Below are 21485 nucleotides of genomic sequence, written 5' to 3' on the forward strand. Positions count from 1 at the left end.
AGCCCTACATAAAATCAAGAGAACATCTCGAGAGTGATGAGAGCTCAGTAAGTTTGAAGTAATCACCAGACCAACCCTGCAGAGGAGAAGGGAAGTCGTCTTACGTCAGGGAACATAGGGTCTGCTTTTGCCCCGAGAGAACCTGAGTTCTGAGCAAATCTGAGCCTTTGTTTTGTCTAAAAAAAAATCACAGTCAAAGGCTAGTGTAGACTGTAGTGTCTATTTGGAGGCCCTTTCTATAAGCTGGGCTTCCTAAGGCTAATTCATCAAAGCTGAGGGAACTGAATTAAATCACTTCTTCCTTGAGTTCAGACCTACACTATTTGGGTGGTCCATAGACACTCAGGCCCTGGTTTTGGATTAATGTGGCTTCTAAATTAAGGTTTCCAGACACATATCTTGTATAAATTATTTTTTGAGTATAATGCCCAACACACAAAGACAACCAAACATGCATAAAGTGAAATACCACCAGAAGCCAACAGATGTAGCTGACTCACAGATTCCAAACGTTACTATCATCAGACACTAACTCCAAAAGAACCGTGTTTACTATGCCTATAGAACTGAAAATCAGCCTAAAAGTATCTACCAAGAACAGGAAGTCACCGTGAACTATCTGAAAATGAACTAGAACTCGAGTAATCACAGAGAAGGATGCTTGTTCTGGGGCTAAGGTAGAGCCATTGCTGGCATTGGCTTTATTCAGAGTGTGACCACGGAGAGTGTAACCACGGAGAGTGTGACCACGGAGAGTGTGACCACAGGGAGTGTGTGATTGAGGTGGCCTGGAGGAGGCATCCAGAGGAGGGGAAGTGAGGGAGGAACACAAAGGGGAGGGGTGTGGGTGGTTTGAGGCCCTTCCACGTGTGGACTCTGAAGTTGTAGAGTTCCAGGGCTCTGTGTGGGAATGCAGGTGTGCAGAGTCTCACCGGATCAGAGGAAGGTCAGAAGAGTTAAGATGGCCAGCGGATCGCAGTGGAGGAAGGAGTCCGTGTGTGTATGTGGTGCATATGTTCGTGTGTGTGTGCACATGCGTGTGTGGAGACAGAGGTTGATACTGAGTGCTCTTCTTTGCTGCTGTCCACTTTGGAGACAGGGTTTCTCACTGAACCCGCAGTTGTGATCTTGGAGACCGGCTGGCCAGCAAGCTCCAGGGGTCTTCCTGTCCCCACTTCCCCAGTGTTTGGATTATGGGAACATGCTGCACACAGCTTTTTATGTCCCCAAACCCAGGCCCTTGTACTCATGTGGCAAGCACTCCACTTACTGCGCTATCTTTCTGGTGTCTAGAGTAGGAACTCTAGCAAGAGGGAGAACGTGAGCTGGGGAAGGCATGGGGGAGTCAGAAGAATGGGTCCAGTTCTTTGACAAGAACCTTGAAGAATCTGGCGTTTTAGCCATCTATGGGCCAATTGCTAAGTCTCATAGATGCGGACAGTAGACTTGAGATTCCTGGGTCACAGACAAAGGGCAGTTTGGTACTGTCAGGAATAGCACAGTGAATCACAGTTTTCTGATGCAAAGAGGGTGAGAGGAACTCTGATCTTAGGGTCTCTGAATCTTCTGTTATGGAAGAAAGTTAGATTGCCCTTTTCTCTGGAAGTAGGCATTATCTTTATTACACCGGTCAGTTCAGAGTTCATTCCACGTTTATCTTCTATGTGCGGTCAGTACAGACACCTTCAAAGGAAGGTCTAGACTGAAAGCAGTCTCTACCTTTGCTGGCAAGATGCACTACGACATGAAGGTTCTGCCAATGCTTTCAAGCCCAGGACCACCGGATGGGGGGGGATGAAGGCTTCTTACTTGCCAGGGTTCAGAGGAGGTGATAACTGCAGAGGTCAGTAGTGAGGAGGGGAAAGATACATCCCATGAGGAAGTTAAGGACTTAGGGAATTTATTCAGATGCAGTGGGGCACACCTGTAATGTTAGCTTTTGAGAGGTTGAGGCATGAGTTCAAGGCCAGCCTGGGATACATAGTGAGAACAGCAAAAATGAAAAAAAGAATTTAGGAATTACAGGTGTGTGTGTGTGTGTGTGTGTGTGGTACAGGGTCATCTGGAATAAGGTTTTCGGTCAATCAAGTGTAGTATGATACAACAATATAATCAAACACTGTGCTGCATATTTCAGTAAGGCAGAATGGGGAGGGCTGGGAAGTGGGCCAGGAGTGTGGAGCTGGAGGGCCCCTCTACGTCTCCAGCAGCTGGGCTCCCTTTCTGCTCATCACCCCCTCACTTGTAAAATAAGAAGGACAGAGAAGCTGGCATAACACAGACAATGGAATGGAACAGAGGAGCCAGGTAGATGTCCACACACAGCCACCCGATTTTTCACAAAAATGCCCAAGACACGTTCTCAGAAAGACACGTGGAAGAATGACCTTTATCTCCCACCCCGCATAAAATCAGTTCCAAGTGTGTCACAGACATCAATGTAAAAGTTAAAGTTCTGAAACCCCTGGAAGGCAGATAGTACGCTTTAACACAAACATAGGCAAGGGCTTTCTAAGTAGAACTCCGTTTTCTCAGGAGATAAGGTCAGCAACTGACAAGCCAGACTTCATGAAACTAAAAAGTTTCTGTATAGTAAAGGAAACGTTGAATGAAGTAGAGAGGCAACTTACAGGATGGGAGAGCATGTTACGCTCCTGACAGAGGATTTGTATCTAGAATATATAAAGAACTCAAGAAACTAAGCATCAAGAAACAAATAATGCAATTAAAAATGGGTCGCAGCACAGAACAGAGATTTCTCAAGAGAAGAAATACAAATAGGCCTTAATCACTTAAAAAGGTGTCCAGCAACATGAGGCTGGGGAGATGGCCATCAAGGCTGGTTTCATTTCTTGACTGTTTGTGAGTAACCATCAATGAACATGTGAGCGTGCATCTCTGTGATAGGAGACAGCATCTTAGGGGTGTACGCCCAGGAGTGATGTAGCTGGATCTAATGGTGATTCTATTTCTTGCTCTTTTGGGAATCTTCACAATGATTTCCACAGTGGCTGCGCCCAGTTTTCACTTCCACCTACAGTGGATATGGGTTCCTTCCCCCCCCACATTTGTAGTCACTGGACGTCTTGATTACAGTCATTCTGGTGGGGATGAGGTGAAATTCCATAGCAGTCTTAATCTGTATTTCCCTGATGCCTACTGATGCTGAGTGCTTTTATTTTAGGTGTACGTGTGTTCCGCCTGTATATATGCCTGTGCACCACTTATGTGTACATGTGTTCCGCCTGTATGTATGCCTGTGCACCACTTGTACGCTTGGTGCCCACAGAGCCCAGAAGAAGACGTTGAATCCCCTGGGACTCCAGTTACAGATGACTGTACAGATGCAGGTGCTAGAAATTGAACCTGGGGCTTCTGAAAGAAAAACAAATGCTCTTAACTTCATAGTCCCAGAACGTGCTATACAGAGTGCCAGGGGAGAAAAAGGTATCAATGGTCTTACCCAGCTGTGAACTTTATGAACCCCAAGACCAACCTGCTAGGAAAGACACAGTCCCCTTGCAGTAATGGCACTACCGTCATAGCGGTAACCACCTGCCCTCTGATTGGTGGCTTTCCTTATTTGTGTCGCCAGCCTTTTCTCTTACGGATGCACCCTAGACTCACTCCCTTCAGAAACCACGTGTAACAAAACCCTTCTTTCGGGGTCTGCTTCTAGGTGAGTCTAGCCCCAGACAGTGTCTTCCCTCTACCATAAGATCAAGGCCCAAGTCTGTTATGTGCCACATCTTAAATCAGACCATTGCCAGCGCTGGGCCTGGTTAGGCCTTTGTTTTGGCCTTTTCTCTGGCCACCAAACTGGTAATGAGAACTTGGTCCTGCCTGTTCCTGACTCTCATCTATCTTCCTTCACCCTGTTAATATAACGTGTAATTGTATTTCTTAGTGAGAACTCTGTCTTCCTGGAAGACATCCTCCTACATCCTTCTCAGGGGCAGCTTGTCCTACAGCTCCAGCTTTGGGCCAGCAGCTGCTTGGGTCAGAGTTGGAGATCTCTCTTGTCCCTCTGTGAGACACTATGCTCACTCCTGTTCCAGCATTTAGCACACAGATGGAAGAAGTCTGAGCGATATCTTCTGTGCCTGTTCCAGTGGGTGGTGGCAGCCATGCATGCTCATCTTGACAGACAGCTTCCAGGGGATGGAGTACATCCCTACTCTCTGTGCTCCCAGAAGGCACTTGCTCACTTGACGAAGGTCACCAAGTGTCTACTGGTGGATTAGCATCCCCTTAACAAGAGAAGGCAGGCCCGGCCTGTTCGAGGGGAAGCGGGTTCCAGAGGATGAGGACTGAATAGAGTGGGAAGTTGGGCTGGGGGAAGAGACAGTGGAGAAATGTGCAAACCGGAAAGCAGCGGGTAGCCCTGCAAACTATCAGCCAGAGGGGAGAGTCAGAACAAGCCAGCCTGCCCTGGGGGCGTGAGGCTGCTTTTGGAGTTTGATTGAATACAGCATTTTTAGTAAGTCCATATTTTACCTCTAATTTCTCCTCTTGTTCCTGTCCATTCTGGGGTCCTCTCAGATGGTGATGCTGACAGGCAGTGGCAGGGAGACACATTCTCTTGTCTCACTGCCAGCCTGATCTCTGCCCCCTCTGCCCTAGGCTCACTTTCCTGAGCTTGGAACACCTGGGCTCCTGCCTCTTTCTATCCTGATACCCATCAGGGCCATGGACCAGCCTAGAAGGCAGCTTCTGTTCTCCATTCCCCAACTCTACCCCAGGCAGAGGCACGGGTTGGGGTGAGGATGGGGGTGGGCAGCCTGTTACTCAGTTACTGCACTAACTCTTGCTTTACAGGGGACTCGCTTTCTCTTTGAAGCCTGCGATGAGGTGTCCTTCTTATGGAAGGTAAAGGGATAAGAGGCATCTCCTGACTCACTCTTGTCCTGTGGCCAGAGGGTGGGCATTTAGGAAGATGGAAAGAGAAGTGAACCTAGATGCTAATAGCACATTAAATCTATGTGGAGCAAGGCAGGGACTTCCACCCAGCTGTCCCGAGGCAGCAGAATGAAATGGAGAGCAAGGACCAGAAGACTAACACAGAAGCAACAAAATTTGCATAAAAATCTGTTGGCAAAGAGGAAGACCACGCCCCATCATGTCGCAGACAGAGCTTGTGTAAGAAAGCCCGTGCAACACAAAACCGAGAAAGCCCGTGATGTGCAAGCCACCTACAAAGTTCCAATTCTTTGTTTACAGGGCTGTGGGCTTCAACCTTCTCCCTCCCTTGGAAGTACTATCTTTCTTAAATGCTGCCATTGGTCTCAGTGCCTGGTTCTGTTTCCCTCCGCAGGGTGGCCCTTCCTGGCACTCAAACATCACGCTGGATGTCGACTGCCTGGGAAAGGATGTGACCACAAGAGAGACAGCTCTCTTCTGTGGGGACCTGCTGGAGGAACTGCCATCACTTCAAGCCATTGCGTGGCAGGTACCTACCTCCTTGACGAGGGTACGGGTGACACTTGACAATATTCCACTCCAGGTGCCCCGCCCCCCAGGAGCATCAACCTTGTTTTCTCTGATCACTCACGCTTGGCTCATATCAAAGCACTGACAGCACATGGTTGCAGGGTTCGTTAGGCGCCGGGCTTGAAGGTCATTGCCCGTTCCGACACCGGGCTATGCTATGGGAGGGGATGTTTCTACAGGGAGGGTGGTAGATGCTTGCTTGGCCTATTCAAGTGTCCCACGGTCTTACAGCGTGGGCTGAGCAGCCACCCAGGAGAGCCCTGAGTCATCTTCTCATCCTCACAGCCCCTAGCCCTTTCTTGGGGATACAATATGGAGCTGGCTGCTTCCCACTCTTCACCTCTAGCCCTGCAATTTCAGGGTTCTTTTTCTTTGGGGGGGAATCACCTGGATCTGGGGTTGTGGATCTGGGACTGCTGAAGGGCCTGGTGGTGCAGGGTCACAGGGACAGAGGAGGTGGCAATGGCTGTGGCCCTGTCATCCCTAGTGGTTTCTCTTTGCAGGGCAGGCATGCAGCAAATAGAGGTGCATTGCCATGGGAACTCAGCGGGAGGGGAAAGGGCCCTTCCCAGAGTCTCCATCTCTGCCAGGGTGGTGCAGGACTGGCCGCCATGTGGAATACATTTGGTCCTGAGGATGACGAGAAGTGTGAGCGCAGTGGCTCAGGGCTGTCCTCCTCCAAGGGGGTGCGTCCTCTGGAGATGCTGAGAAAACAGGGTGCAGACGTAAGCACCTTGGTGAAGGATGCACAGCTGGATTTGCCCCCACAGAGCCCAGGGTAGGAGTCCTTGTCCTCGGAAATCCCGATCCCCTAGTAACACAGACCTCCGTAGCCCTCGGGTTCCTCTTCCTCCCAGACACCCTGGCTGTGGCAGGAAGCTTGGTCCTGAGCTTGCTTCCATGTCCTCTGAGGATCTGTCTCCCTGGCAGACCCCTCGGCTGCCCCTTCTCCCTTCCAGGGTCAGAGAACGTGGGTCACCTCTGGGTCCTGCCCCCACAAGCCCGTGGTACCCATTAGTGCCTTTGTGGTCTTGTCCCTGTGTCCCACCACTCTTGCTAGCCCCCACTTTCCTGGGCTGCCTCTCCAGCTGTGCGGCCACCCGGCTTCTGCTAGCCCTCGCCAACCCGGAGGGAGGGCTGCTCACCTGTTTTGTAAAGCATCTCCGTCCTTTTGCCCAGCGACTGTTAACTCTTCACAGTGAAACTAATACAACAACAACAAAGACAAGAATAACCAGCCGAGGCACAGAGAGGCCTCACAGTCAGAGACGAGGCTGGGTGGGAGCCGCCTGGCTCCGAAGGGTTTCCCACATTAGCTGTGTTTCCTCCCTGGGTTGCTGGGACTCCATCACCCCCTTGGGCAGGATCGGGGGAGATGGAGTCCCATGTAGCAGGCTTCGGTTATTACTGCCTCCCTGTTTTCTGACAACGTGCTGCCCTTCTTGCCCCTGCTTGGAAGCTCTCCCAGCCGTCTCTGACAGCTCGCTGCTACATGTGAAGCCTCTTGTCTAGGTCATTTTCCACTTCACACCGCAAAGAATAACAGCCAGGGGCTACGCGTGGAGGAAAGACTCCTCACAGCCAAGTGGCCCTGCGATCATGCTGAATAGACAGCAGAAGTCTGCAGGACACAGTGGCTGCAGGAGCTGGAAGAAATTAACTCCGGTGTAGATTTCCACTCATCCCTGGCTACTGTTTTCAGGGTGGAGTTCCCGAATGTCCCCGACATCTGAATCCACTTCTGAGTCTTTCATCCCAGGCCCTGGTGGGAGGGCTCATGCCTGGCTTCTCTGGGAACAGGTATGCAGAAATTCGTGAGCCTCTCCGACTCCTCCTGGGATATTCCTCTACTCATTGGATCCTAAGTATAACTCTCACTCTGCCACAAGCTGGTGTCTGTGAGATGGAGTTTGGGGGCACAAAATGTTTTATAGGTCAACACCTGGGGAGGCTGGAGGAGGAGCAAGCACCTGGGTGGCTGGGAGAGGAGGAGGAGGCAGGGAGTGCAGAGAAGACCCTGGTCTGTTTGTATTGCAAGTCCTTTAAAGCCTCACTCAATTGGGTTGAGCAAGCTGAGCAATTTCTACCCATCAGACTGACCAAGATTAACCAAAATGGCAGGACTGGTATACCTCCACTGGTTTCCAAGGTAGACACAGCCTCTCCTGGGAAGGGTGTAGTCTGAGGGAGGGCCAGCTCTCTTCAGCACAACCAGCTCTGAAGGAACCCACAGCTGGCTGATGGCACCTTCAGAGCCCAGGGCAGTGGTGTCTCCCTGAGGTACATCAGCTAGCTCCCCTGACACCATGGCACAAGCATGAAGCAGCCCATTTACAAAGAGAAAAGAGTTATCTTGGTCAGTTTCCAGTGTTACAACCTAATCAGTTTTGGGCCTGTAGCAGTAGGAGCAGGGGACAGAGCAAAGCTGTCCTTCCTGGTTGGGAACGTGAAAGGGACAAGGAGCTAGGGTTTCATGGTCTCCTTCAATGCCACGCTTCAGTGATCCACAGGCCTTGACACCCGCCCTGCCCCGGTGAAGATTCCATTGCAGCAGTGCCAGACTGAGGACCATGCCTTTAACACATGGTCCTCTGGGACGCTCTGGGTACGTGCTGGGAGCTGCGTTACATCTGCAATGTGCCTCTGTTTTACAGACAGGACTGCTACAGAGAAAGACACGATGTGAGAGCCATAGCTCGTGAGCAGCAGGGGCTGGAACAGAACCTGGGCTGCCCGGAGTCCAACGTCCCATCTGTCCTGCAGTGGGGAGGGATAGAGACTGTTGAGCTGTACATCATCTGCTTTTGTAACTGCTCACCACGGTGTTCTCCATGCAGCTGGGGACAGGATGGTGTCTGAAAATCAGATGTACTGGGAGCATGGGATAATGTGTGGATCTCATTTCTTGGGGTGAAGGTTATACTGGGGACATTGGCATGGTCACTGAGTAGGTAGGCATGGATCTTTGAATCATGTCTGGACTTTGATGTGGGTGGAGGTGAAGGTGTAGAAGCATCAGGCCAGGAAACATGAGATGACCTGCACCAAGAGCACCATTCTTGGATAGAAGGGGAAAGCAGGATTTGCAGACAGGGGCCATAATGTGCACCCAGGACACATTCAGACCGGTGGCCCATGGAGGAATGTGACTATGGCCTGTGCAGTTTCAAACTTTCTGGTCTATGTTTCCTAAAAGATCCCCTGTAGAAGATGGGATCATAGCTTTGTTGATGGACATCAGCTGGAAATGCTCTTGTGTGTTGTTGTTACATTCCTCAAATTCATTTGGCAAGGGAACACTCTGGGACGCATCTCCTGGGAGTACTGTTGGAGACCACTGTCCAGAAAATATGCTTGAAGTTTGCTGTGTAGTCCCCAGCACAGTGTCCTGTGCTTCTTCATAGGTAAGCAAGGGTGATGTCAGGGCTGATGTGATGCAGAAAGTGAGGGGAGTGGTCGTGGCTATGGTGGTCATGTTCATGGCAAGGACATTGGTGACCAGGGTGGTAAACAGTTGCTGGGGAGAGCAGATTCTTCAGTGGAGCTGTCACCAAGTTGGGCAGAAAGCACTAGTTGCCTAAAAGTCACCCATAATTCTGTAATTTATTCCTCATGCATGCTTATAAATAATCTCATTAAACTCAGGTCTACCAAGCTGGGCCTGGGCGAGGTTGCTTCTTTGGTCTCTTCTTGATGCCCTGTGTCTTAGTCAGTATTATATTGCTGTGAAGAGACACTATGGCCATGGAGACTGTTATAAAGCAGAAACATTTAATTGGAGATGGCTTATGGTTCGGAGGTTTAGCTCGATATCATCACAGCAGGAAGCATGGCGGCATGCAGGAAGACACGGCACTGGAGAGGGAGCTGAGAGAGCCGGATCTGCAGGCAGCAGGAAGAGAATGAGACACGCTGGACCTGGCTGGAGCTTCTGAGACCTCAAAGCCCGCCCCCAGTGACACACTTCCTCCAAGAACACCACACCTACTCCAGCAAGGCCACACCTCCCAGTAGTGCCAGTTCCTGTTGAGCCCATGGGGACATTTTCTTTCAAACCACCACAACCTGTTTGGGGCAAACAGACATTTGTTCATGCTGCAATGGACAGGATCTAGAATCACCTAGGAGACATGCCTATGAGGGATTATCCGGAACTGGTTGGCATCTGGTCATGCCCTTGAGGAATTGTTTTGCTTAGGTGGAAGACTCACTCTAAAAGTGGGCAGTGGCATTCCCTAGGCTTGGGCTCTGTAAGCAAAGAAGAAAGCGAGCGGAACATCAGCATCCACCACTTCCTGCTTCGTGAGTAGAGACACAAGGTGACCAGCCACCTCAAGCTCCCGCTATGACTTCCCTGCCATGGTGGACTGTACCCCTGAACTGTGACCCAGAGTAAGTCCATCCTCCATTAAGTTGTTTTCATCAGGGTATTTTATCACGGTAGCAAAAGTACCTGAGACGCCTCTCCAGGCAAAGGCACACAGCACATTCCTTTCGCATAACACAAAAGCTAGTCTAGATGGGTTAGTGGATCAGCTAGCAGCCAGACGGTCAGAAGTGCAGAGCAGGAGGCAGATGAAGAGCCAGTGATGACCTTCGCCACAGGGCAGCCCATTGCAGGTGTGTAGGACGCTCGCTGGAATCACACGTGCGATTTCCACAGCCACGGGATTCCTCGGCTGGTGAATTGGAGATACTGCCGTGAAGGCCAGGACCCAGTCAGAAGTGGGACTGAAGCATGATCCATCCGGCTTGGCCTGGTCACACTGGAGAAGGTGGGGTGATAGAGGGCTGGGGAGCAGGGGACGGCGGAAGTTGTTAAGGGAGGTTTCGGTGGCAGTGGTGTTGAGGCATTGGCAATGGTCATGGCGCCAACGGTGAGGATGACAATGGTTGTTTCTGGTGATGGTGAAGGTGAGGACCGCACTGATGGGGGCCAAAGATGCTGCTGCTGGGGTTGACGGGGCAATGTTGGCAGCGGGTGATGCAGGCTTCTTGAGAGTGCTGCTCCCCGATGTGGCCCTTAGATGACGTCCATAATGCCTTTCGTGGTAGCAGGTGGGACGTTGATGGCTGGCAAGAACAGCCCCTGCTTCAGAGGCGTTTGGCCATCTGTGTGGAGAGGCAGCCTTAACGATTCTCCTAAGTCAGCCCCACGCCTTGCTCTTTGTGGTTTTTTTTTTTTCAGTTCTCAGGTAGTCAGCTCCATACACCACTCCCATCGGGGACTTGAAGCCTGAACAAATAAATTATGCTCATTATTCACATCGGCAGCGATGTCATCAATGCGTGGGAGTTCAGACCCAGACTGGGCCACTCAGGGGACGTGGCCGCCCACCTCAATATTGTTCAAGGCCAGCATGCCATGATTCACCATGGAGCTGTGAGACTGAGGCTTTTATATCAAAGTGACATAATTTAGAAGCACACTTTTCCCCACTGGCGTGGGACCTCTGTTGTCGTGGCAGACATATGGCTTCCTTGGGAATGTGGGAGGGATTTGAAGAAGCAGGATCGAGCTTTTTCCTACCAGAAGATTTCTGTTGGGCTCCCAAGTCATAATTCACCTGGCCCAGCCACGACAGGCTGCTGTTGTGAGCAGCAGCCAGCAAGCTTGCCCCTCTCACACAGCAGTCACCAGAGCCAGGGACAGGGGCAGGGACAGGGACAGGGATGTTCCCAGGCCATGGAAGCTGGCGAGGCAGGGTCTGGCTGCCTCTTGGTGATTTTTAGCACTGCTCCTGATATTTTCTGGAAGGGCCATGCTTTCCTTTTGGCACTACTTTGACCAAATACCTGACAAACAACGGAAGGAAAAAAAGATTTGTTTTTTTCTAGTTTCAGAGAGGCTTTTGGTCCAACACAGCACAGTGATGCTGAGACTGTGAGGTAGCAACCTTGTACACAGTGAAGACCAGGAGGCAGGGAAAGCAGAAACTCCCAAGGTAGCACTATGACCTCCAAAGGCTGGCCCTTGAGGCTTACTTCCTCCATTCAGGCCCCTCCTCCTCAAGGCATCATAGCCTTCCAGAATGATATCACAAGCTGGGGACCCAAACTTGAAAACAAGAGCCTGAGGGAGGGTCATCGCCAGATTCAAACCATCCCAGGCTGAATTCCCCACTCTCAGGTCTGCTGTTTGTGGACTCCTGTGCTGGCTGGAGAGGAGCACTTGGCGGGAGCCTTGTGAACGTTGTGTGGATAGAACTTTCCTGGCCACCCACAGCTTCCTTGGCATGTGTGAGAAATTATGACAGCTTCACTAAAGCCACATCCCTGTGCGTCTTGATATATTAGGTGATGGGCAAGATGCCAGGAGAGAGGTCCTTTCCTTTTTTTCAGATGGAATTATTAACTGTATTTTTATCTCCCTTCCCTTCCCTTGCTTCCCTGTAGTTAGGAAAATAGACTCCAGGGAGCTGAGGAGATAACTCAGTAGCTAAGACTATGTACCTGAGTTCCGTTCCCAACATCCACATTGAGAAGCTTACAACTTTCTGTAACCCCATCTCCAGGGGCTCCAATGCCCTCGCCTGGCTCCCTCTGACACCTACACTTCATGTACACACACACACACACACACACACACACACACACACACACACTTAAAAATAAAATCTTAAAATTTCTGGCAACTTCTGGAAAAAACCCGGGCTATCTAGAGGAATGAGTGTGATGCCCATAGATGTATCTTATGAACTTCAATGATAGTCATTGGGATTGTCATAGGCTTTTGGGATCCTAGGTGGCTGTGGTATGAGGAAGATAAGGATCCAGATCTAGAAATTCGAGTCTTGGGGGAAAGCTCTGTGGTTTAGGAAAGTTCTAGAATTTATTGGAATAAAATATTCTGAGTTTGGCATGCAAATGTGCCTTTGGGACATTTTAGGTATATTTTATTTATTTATTTTGAGGCAGGGTTTCTCTGTGCGGCACTGGCTGTCCTGGAACTCACTCTGTAGACCAAGCTGGCCTTGAAGTCAGAGATCCACCTGCCTCTGCCTCCCAATTGTTGGGGTTAAAGGCCTATGACACCACCACCCAAGAATCTGATTGTGTTTGGAATGGCAGCCCTAAGGGAAAGTTAGGTGACATGAGACACACAGTACTCTTAGTATTTAAGTCTGGTCCTTTATGGCAGAACAGGACCACCCCAAAGACTGTTTCCCATAACAAGGACAGGGAAAGATGCAGGCCCCACAAGGGGAAGAAGCTTCCAGGACTGTAGGTAATGAACTTCATGCACTGGAAGCGAGATAGCTCTCAAATGATGAGAACCAGCAAGTGGACCACCCTCCCCAAGCTGAAGCTGCCATTTATGGAATTAAAAGTTTCCACTCAGACGCCCTTACCTCGACAAGAAACACGAGGTATGCTCAGTGGAGAAAGGAGAAAGAAACCAGACACCCAGTAACACCTCAGGGAGCAGTCCCTTCTGTCCACAGGACTGGAAGTGTGCAACAGGTTCCTTTTCCCTGTTTTTGAAAGCTCAAGGTTTTGGTGACATCAATGGCGTACCCTGGGATCCCAGACAAAGGAAATCTCTACAACAGCTTTCTTGCAATCTCTTGTCTCACCACCCTCAACATCTGCCTGAGCAGCAACACAAAAGCAGCTTTCTAAGAGTCATCCCCAACGTGTCTGTTGAGAGCTGAGCCAGTTTCCCTGGGCTTAGCAAAACTGGAGCTTGTGGCCCCCTTCATCTGAAGTCCCCCTCGCTCTCTCTTATCTCTTCCGGGTACCGCTCTGCCAGGCTTCCTGGAAGCATTCTTCTGCGCATGCGGCCCTGCTCGGCCTGACCACTGGTTTCTTTTTACTTCTTTCTCCTCTGCTTTTGCTGACTTTCACAAGAAGACAGACGGCGGTTTATGAGCATCCCCGCTTTGTTTTCTTTGGGGGTTTTCAGTTGTTTTAATCTGTTCCACTGTCTCTCCATTCATTGACCTTCCACGCCCCCTGAGCCCTGTGGGAACTGGGTCCAGTCAGGCACTGGTCCAGGTTCCTCCCCACCGGGGCTGTCATCGTGCTGACTTCTCTGGGCTCGTTCTTCTGGTTTGGCTGCTGCCCCTGGAGCTGGTGCCTTCCCATGTCGCGGGAGTTCCCGTTGTTTTTTCCCCTCGGTGTGTTCCTCCATGCAGGCAGGCCGGTGTTTATAAACGTTCCAGGAGGCGTTGCTTTTGAAACAAGAGAAAGCTTCTGTATTTCTTGGACCGCACGCTGAGATGTATCATCTGTGACATTCCAGTTTTAATGACTGACAGGCTTCCGAGGAATAATGGGATACTTCAGACTCGGCCGGCTACCATGTCACCCGCTGTGTGTATCTCTCAGTGCAAACCAAGGAGTCAGTAAGAACCGCTTCATTGCAGCCTCAGCATATGCTCTCCAACATCCATCTTTAAGCCTAATAAGGCAATAATGCAAAAGATCAAATGAAGAAACACATACAAATTTTCAATTGTGTTACAGTTCTGCACCAAAAATTATCAGCACATTGCAGATGTGCTGATGAGAGGTCTCAACGGGTGGAGGCGCCTGCTGCCAAGACTGCCCAGCTGAGTTTGATGCTTTGACCTAACAAGTTGCCCTCTGCCTCTATACACATGCTGTGTGTGGCAAGCTTCTGGGCATGCCCACACGCTAAGTAAGTGCAATAAGACATTATAAAAGATCACAGCAATATGGCGCAGATTAACAACTTTGGTAGCTCCCAGTCCCTGTGACAAATCTTCCAAACATCTGCTATTCAGAGTGTGATCCCTGGACCAGCAGAATCAGTTCCTGGGAGCTGACTGCCATGCAGCCTGGGGCTCAAGACCTGTGTAATTTAAAAGGTCCTTAGGTGGTTAGTATATACAGGGATGGTTCCCATAATTAAAAAAATTATCCAGTGTAGCACCACGTCAAACGAAAATCAACCTGACCAATCCTATCACCCAGCGTGGAGGTTTATGTACCACTACTGCCTAGTGTGGAGGCATCTTCATTCCTCCTTGCGAGGGCTCACTCTCGGTTGATGGAAATAGTGAGAATTCAAGAGAATCATGAAGCATCCAGAAACAAGGGTGACCAGAATTCCTACCTCTATCTATTGGTCACCTTTGCCTGGATGTGATACATTACCCGGCAGGGACAACTAGAGGGAGGAGAATTGATTTTATCTCACGGTTTTAAAGGGATTCAGTTTGTCGTGACCTGTGGTCCTGGAAGAGCAGCTGATGAGCACGTGAAGGAGGCTTCTCTAACGGAGGAGCAGGAAGCACAGAACACAGTGCAAGCCAGAGCTTCGGAGCGAGCCTCCTCTCCTAAAGAGTCCTCCCCAAATAGCTGTACCCACTGGGGACTGAGTTAAATGAGTCTGTGGGGGAATGGCAGTCTCAAGCATAATATTACTCTGGGGGACATATATTAACTTTTGACTTGGCCCTTAGGTCTTGGTGGTAAGCTGGGACACTTTACATCAGCAAGCCCGAAGGGCAAGTGTTTGATTCCGTTGGGATGGACCAGGGCATTGCCGTATAACCCAGCCTCAGCCGCCACCCTCCTGCTACCCAGAACTGTGAATTGAGTCACAATGAAGAAACACGGGGATGGTGTGGGATTTACCCAGCAGCGGTAACAGTCACTCTAGTCACAGGACATGTCCAGAGATGGCATTAGTTGTTTTATGACACGAGATTAAGCCCTGATGTCTTTCAGTTCTCACTCATTTTATGAACATTTCCCATGATTATCTGGGATTCCCAACGTCCTCTTGGTAAATCACTTTTCTCTTGAAACCATCTTAGGTTGGTTTTTGCCACTTGCTAGCATGAGGCATGAGTGATAACTCCCTCTGTCTGACTGTCTTTTCCTGAGGGCAATGTGTGTGTGTGTCACATCCGGGCATGATGGCTTGTGCGTGAACAGAGACATCTCCATTTCTTTCAAATTTGAAAGCCCTTCCTCTGGTCATTGAATTGCAAAGCTGTGGCAACCATTCTCTTTACATTCCTAAGGTGAAGACAATGGTCTCTGGATGCTTGTCCATTTCGTCAGCTTGTGCCTCTAGTGATAGTGTTAAAACCCATCGTGTTATCTTTTTCTGCTAGCAAGAGTAAAGGTGACAGGTTCCTGATGTCTCCTGGCTTGTCACTTAGTTTGTCTGACAGCCATCTACTCCAAAGCCAGTTTTTTTTCTTGACCTGCCAGATTCCTTCCGTTATCCCAAAGACACTGAAAATGACAGACTTTACCCAGGCAACAGGAGGGTCCTCATAAAGGAGCCTACCAGGAGCCTCCTTTAGTTTACATGACCCTGGGTCAATAGGTGTATCGAATAGATACCCCAGTCAAGCACATGCTGATAACAAACTATAAAGTAATTTACTATAAAATAAATCTCGGGTTTACATATAATCTTACTGTTTATTAAAATAGGGCCAGTGACCTCAATGCAGAGAAAAACTGACTGTGGTGTGTTCAGCCACAGTTGTTACGTCTACAACACAGCCCTGCACTCAAGAGTCAGGAAACATTGTGGAAGACGGGTGGGAATATTTTAAAAAGCAGGGGACTGGGGTTCCTGCTGTGAGATAGTGTTTTCTAAATATATATGACTGGGAAGCTGCACCCATGAAATCTAAAAGATACTGTTGCCTATACAAGACCTGCATAGTGACACCGGTTGACATGACAACGCAGGTAGGGGAAATATCCGAGGGATCCGCCCTGGATGAAGAGCTTCGGGCAATCAATAGAATTCTTCAGGGACAAGCCCGATGGTCTATCCAGTTCCAAGAGGAGAGTGCCAAACGTGTATGTAAGACAACACCAAACAGGCTCAGGCTGTGCGAGTGTGTGTGTGTGTGTGTGTGTGTGTGTGTGTGTGTGTTAATAATAGGGACAAGCCCGATGGTCTATCCAGTTCCAAGAGGAGAGTGCCAAACGTGTATGTAAGACAACACCAAACAGGCGCAGGCTGTGCGAGTGTGTGTGTGTGTGTATGTTAATAATAGGGACAAGCCCGATGGTCTATCCAGTTCCAAGAGGAGAGTGCCAAACGTGTATGTAAGACAACACCAAACAGGCTCAGGCTGTGCGAGAGAGTGTGTGTGTGTGTGTGTGTGTGTGTGTGTGTGTGTGTGTTAATAATAGGGACAAGCCCGATGGTCTATCCAGTTCCAAGAGGAGAGTGCCAAACGTGTATGTAAGACAACACCAAACAGGCTCAGGCTGTGCGAGTGTGCGAGTGTGTGTGTGTGTGTGTGTGTGTGTGACAATAATAACTTTGGAAGCAGTGATCATAAGAGTGAGAGGGAGTGAGGGTCCTGTGGGGAGGAGGTGAGGGAGGGAGCTGGAGGCGGGGAAACAAGTGAATGCTGCACTCATGCATGAAATTATAAAAACATCGTAAAGTAAAAACAGGACCAATGAGCTGGCTCAGCTGGTGAAAGTGCTTGCTGTGTAGGCCTGGCCTCGAATTTGGTCTGTGGAATCCACATAAAGAGCTGGATGTGGTGGCAGCAGAGCCTGTAGCTCCAGCTTCAGAAGATGGAGACAGGGGATCCCCAGAGCAGACAGGTGAGGTCTGAACTTCACTTCTCAGTGAATGAAGTGGAAAAGCAGTATTTCATTCTCCAACCTCCACACACAGTACACACCTGCAGACCCACCCACCCACCCACACACACACACACACACACACACACACACACACGCATACTCACTCACATGTGCCCTAATGCCCACAAATGGAAAAAGGGAAATGAGAAACACCTTTGTTGATGTGGGAAACAGTTGGGATGTTAGAGAATTTTGTAGTCTGTAGTCTGCTCTTGTTTCCTGGGCCGTGCAGATGAAATCTTCCAAAAAGGCAAAGCAGAAAGTGACAGGGTATTTGCTGTACTCTTGGGAGAAGGCCATTGTGTTGGACACCAGAGAGAGCATACAGGTTGGCACAGTCATGGAGCAGACACTCTGGTCCCTGAGGTATCTATTGATCATTGGGCTTTATAATTTGCCCACTGCTAATGTGATGCCATGGAACAGTAGGCTAAGTGCCTAAGAGACTGTCAGAACTGAATAGTACTAAAGGCAGAAGCTAATCAAGTGACACATGGCTGATATGAAATTCCTCCAAGTACGCTGCGCTTAAAAATTCCATAATGAAATGCTAGACAAAACCTTCTGAAAAACCAAGACTCATACTAAGAGCACCCTGGAAAAAGCTTACCTATCCTAGCACAGCAACTGTTTTATTTCTTGGAGTCCTTATCTCCGTAAACACAGGGTTTCCATAGATGTGGTCACAGAACCTCGTGGCTTGCTTTTTTCACTTAACCTTGTATCATCAGCATTTCGCAGTAGCCACACTCGTGGTGCACACACTCGTGATTGGGAAATTCCTTCCTTCCCAGGCAAGTGTGGACACCACCCCCTTCAAACCACAGCCGTACTCCAAAGACACTTTTAAACTGGGTGTTAAGAATCAACAGGGCTCTTACGCACTGATCCTGCTAAAACTCCTTCCAGAGACACAGGGACGTCTGTCAACTGTTCTCTAGAAGTAAAGGTTAGCATAAATTCAATGCATACTGGCAGTAATAGCACTCCCCGGTCATTGCAGATACCCTCTCTGAGTTAGGTGTTTTCTGGGGGGAAATCTGTTCCCTCTTTCTTGACCTCTCACCTTTAACTTCCTACTTCTGTTCCTGTCTCACTTCCGTCCCATAAGCAGTATTGCGTTAAAACTTCTGGAGTCTACATGTCCAACCTGCTGATAAAACTCACGTATATTTGTGAGTATCACTTGTTATTTTGGCTATAGAGACTATTCATGATTGTGGTAGACAGGTTAGAATATGGGAATAAAACTGATCCACCGTGCTATGGTGCCAATATGTCAGTCTTTAGGAGACATGTACATTTTTAAACAACCTCGTTGTTGAAGCTCAAGCGCTAAAAGGAAGACGATTTCAGGCTCTGCCCTGGGCCTGCACGCTCACAGCCCGGATGAATTTAGCACCCGTGCCATTTGGCCCAGGCTTTTTATCCACGCGGTAGCTGAAATGAGAAGCCTTCCCAGCCATCATTACGGGGTGATTTAACATGTCGTCAAGTATATGAAAGGCTCCTCTACTCTGAATAGCAAACAGCTGTTCACCGTCTCCAGAAAGCCTGAAGCCAGAGGAGGGAGACGAGATGCCGGGCACCTTCTAGCCCTACACAGGAAGAACAGCCAGTTCCTGAGGGTCCTGGGCAAAGCCCATGCCCTGCATCATGAAGCCGAGACTGCGATAATTTGGAAATCTAAACCCACAGCAAAGTTGCTTCCTTCTCTCCTCTTTCCCACTCTCTCTGTCTTTTTGGGACACGGTTGGCAGTGTGCAGTGGGTGGGGCAGAGAGCGCCTGCTTCTCCATAGATCTTTAGAAGCAGGCAGTCAATCTTCTCCATTGAATAGATTAAATGTGGCTTGTTAAAGGGCGGTGCGATGAACTTGAGGCATCTAGGGGTCCTCGGCACACAGACACACAGATCTTAACTCCCTTCCCACCCTTAGCCTCCTTTCCCCAAATCACTGCACCTCTATTTTGATTCTATGGCCTGTCGTTTTTTGCCTGGCATTCCCCCCTCCCCCCAGGGAAGGAGGGCCATCCACAGCTCAGCAGCGTGGGAAAGGACCCTGCTGGAGCAGTGTGTGTGTGTGTGTGTGTGTGTCTGTTTTCCACCCTCTCCTGCTGCAGCCCAGGATTTGGGCTGCTGGGCTGCAGGTAGCAGTACTCAGAACTGCACTGTCAGCCCACATATGCGCTGCTGTCCCATTTCATAACAAGGTCCCACAGCACTGGCCCCACACCCTCTTCTGGACTTGAGCTGCAGGCTGGTGCTTTTTGACTCATTTCTATGGATCTTCGTTCTATTTAAGCCTCATGGGTCATACATGCAAATAGTCTGTAACAGGAAGTGGGGAGAGAAGGAGGCCAGGGACCCCAGACTCTCCTCAGGGAGGGCCAGATTTTAGTTGCCTCCAAACACACCTGTGGTATGAAAGGGGTGTAGCCGGAGAGTGCTGGTGAACTAACTGGCCCCAGGCAGGAGCAAGGAGAGCCTTTGGCTAACCCAGCTCTTCTTACATCTCCCTCGAAGAGACATTTGCCTTGTTTTGTGGCAATGACATCTTCAGCCTCATTTATCTCAAGTCCCCTGAGGGCAAGGGTGGGTCCTTTTTGACTTTGGTGCAACCGAAGAGTTCAGAACAGTCCATTAGCACCAACAGGCAGCTACTGGATGTTCCGGCTATGAATTATGGCATTGAATGAGCATGAGCCGTCATTGTCACGTGCTGTTTCAGGAATGAATGTGAGGGTGCTGTTCATCCCTTTGACTGTGTCAGGTGAATGAAACCTGACTATTTGTTATGAAGATGGTCAAACTCACAGAAATGCACGATGAATCCTTGTGCATATTATAAATGAATTAATGAATGCCCATCACCTAGCACTAACAAATAACTTGCTGGTTTTGATGCTGCTCTCAGGGTCCAGTTAGTAACGACACCCCCCTGTGACACAGGAGCATTGTGTCCAACATGTCACAGAGCTGGTTTATACAGGAGATAAACCTCAAGCCCTTTAGAGTTGAATCATCACTAGATCTCTCAACAGTTACCAAGACTGCCCGTGTGGAGGGCATCCTATGGCAGATACGGTCTTTATCCTTGAGGGTTCGCTGTTCCCCAGGGCAGACTGGGGATAGATATATAACTAGATGATCAAAGTGTGAGGCTCTGTGGCCAGGAACTGAGAACCTGAGCAGGGTGTGGTCTCATCTCTAGGGACCATGTCCAGGTCAAGGCTGACCATGGAGGGCTAGGACCTGTTTCAGCTCTGCTGTTCCTTAGCTGCACAGCTCTTCGGAAGTCACACTTCCCACTTCTGGGTCCCAGTTCCCTCACCCTCACCTGAAGACGGAGGAGTCAGGCTAGAATGTCTAAGAGATCTCCCTCCTCTCCCGCCGCCGCCGCCGCTCTAAGCCTGAGTTTCTGGAACTTTCCACAGCACATATCTCACCTGGCTCCCTGGCATCCCCTGAGGATTTGCCTATAAGCTGTGCTCTGAGCTGAGCCCAGGAGAAATCTCCGGCTCAGCCTGCATTCCACGCTGGGTTCTAAGTCCCCCACCAGGCCGCTGTGCCAGGGAGAATTCTCCAGTCAGGCACTCTGTGGCGCTGCCCGGCGTCCTTATTGCCGCAGTTTCCATTCATTTCCTTTGACCTGCCTGTGGGAGAAGCTTATATTACTGATAATTCTAGTTAATCCTTTAACTAGGAAAAGGAAACTAGCCATCTAATAGGCAGAATGAGGGAAGGACTTGGCACACCATCTGAAAATATAAACCTAAAATATTCCAGAGTGTTCTCTGGGAGGCCGCAGCCATTAACGCCCAGAGAGCCCGCTACTGCATGGCCTGGCTCCTGGTGGCGGGCAGACTTCTGAGCCCAGCTGGGAACGGGCACTTTCCCTTCCTGCATGCTTGTGGTATACTCCTTTAACTTGCTAAGGCAGAGCATCTCCAAGCCCGTAAAAAGCTTTTTGACATGTCCCCAAGCAGCTGGCCTCCCCCATTTCAGAAGATGTCATGGTTTATTAATTTTTTGCCGAAGCAATAAGAACTGGGTATTGGCTTAATTTGGGGCCAATTTACTGTTACGGTAGAAAAAATTGGCTCTGTCTCCTTTTATTCAGCACAAGGGTCTATAGTTTCTGCTTTAACTCCTCCTGTGCTGGGCTCCTCCCCACCCCACTTCTGCTTGGATGATTTCGGGCCTCAGTTTCTTCAACATAAAGCTGAGATAATTGTGATAACTATTTCCTAGGATTGTGCTGAATAGATATTAAGTTATTGAGTTATTTTAGCATCTTTCTCTACCAAATGATCTGCATGGTGACAAAAAAAAAAACCCTGGAAATATCACATCCAGATGTTCTGCCTTCTTTATGGACAACAGATACCA

The sequence above is a fragment of the Mesocricetus auratus genome, unplaced genomic scaffold (assembly GCF_017639785.1).
Source record: "Mesocricetus auratus isolate SY011 unplaced genomic scaffold, BCM_Maur_2.0 Super-Scaffold_100021, whole genome shotgun sequence".
In the NCBI taxonomy this organism is placed as follows: Eukaryota; Metazoa; Chordata; class Mammalia; order Rodentia; family Cricetidae; genus Mesocricetus; species Mesocricetus auratus.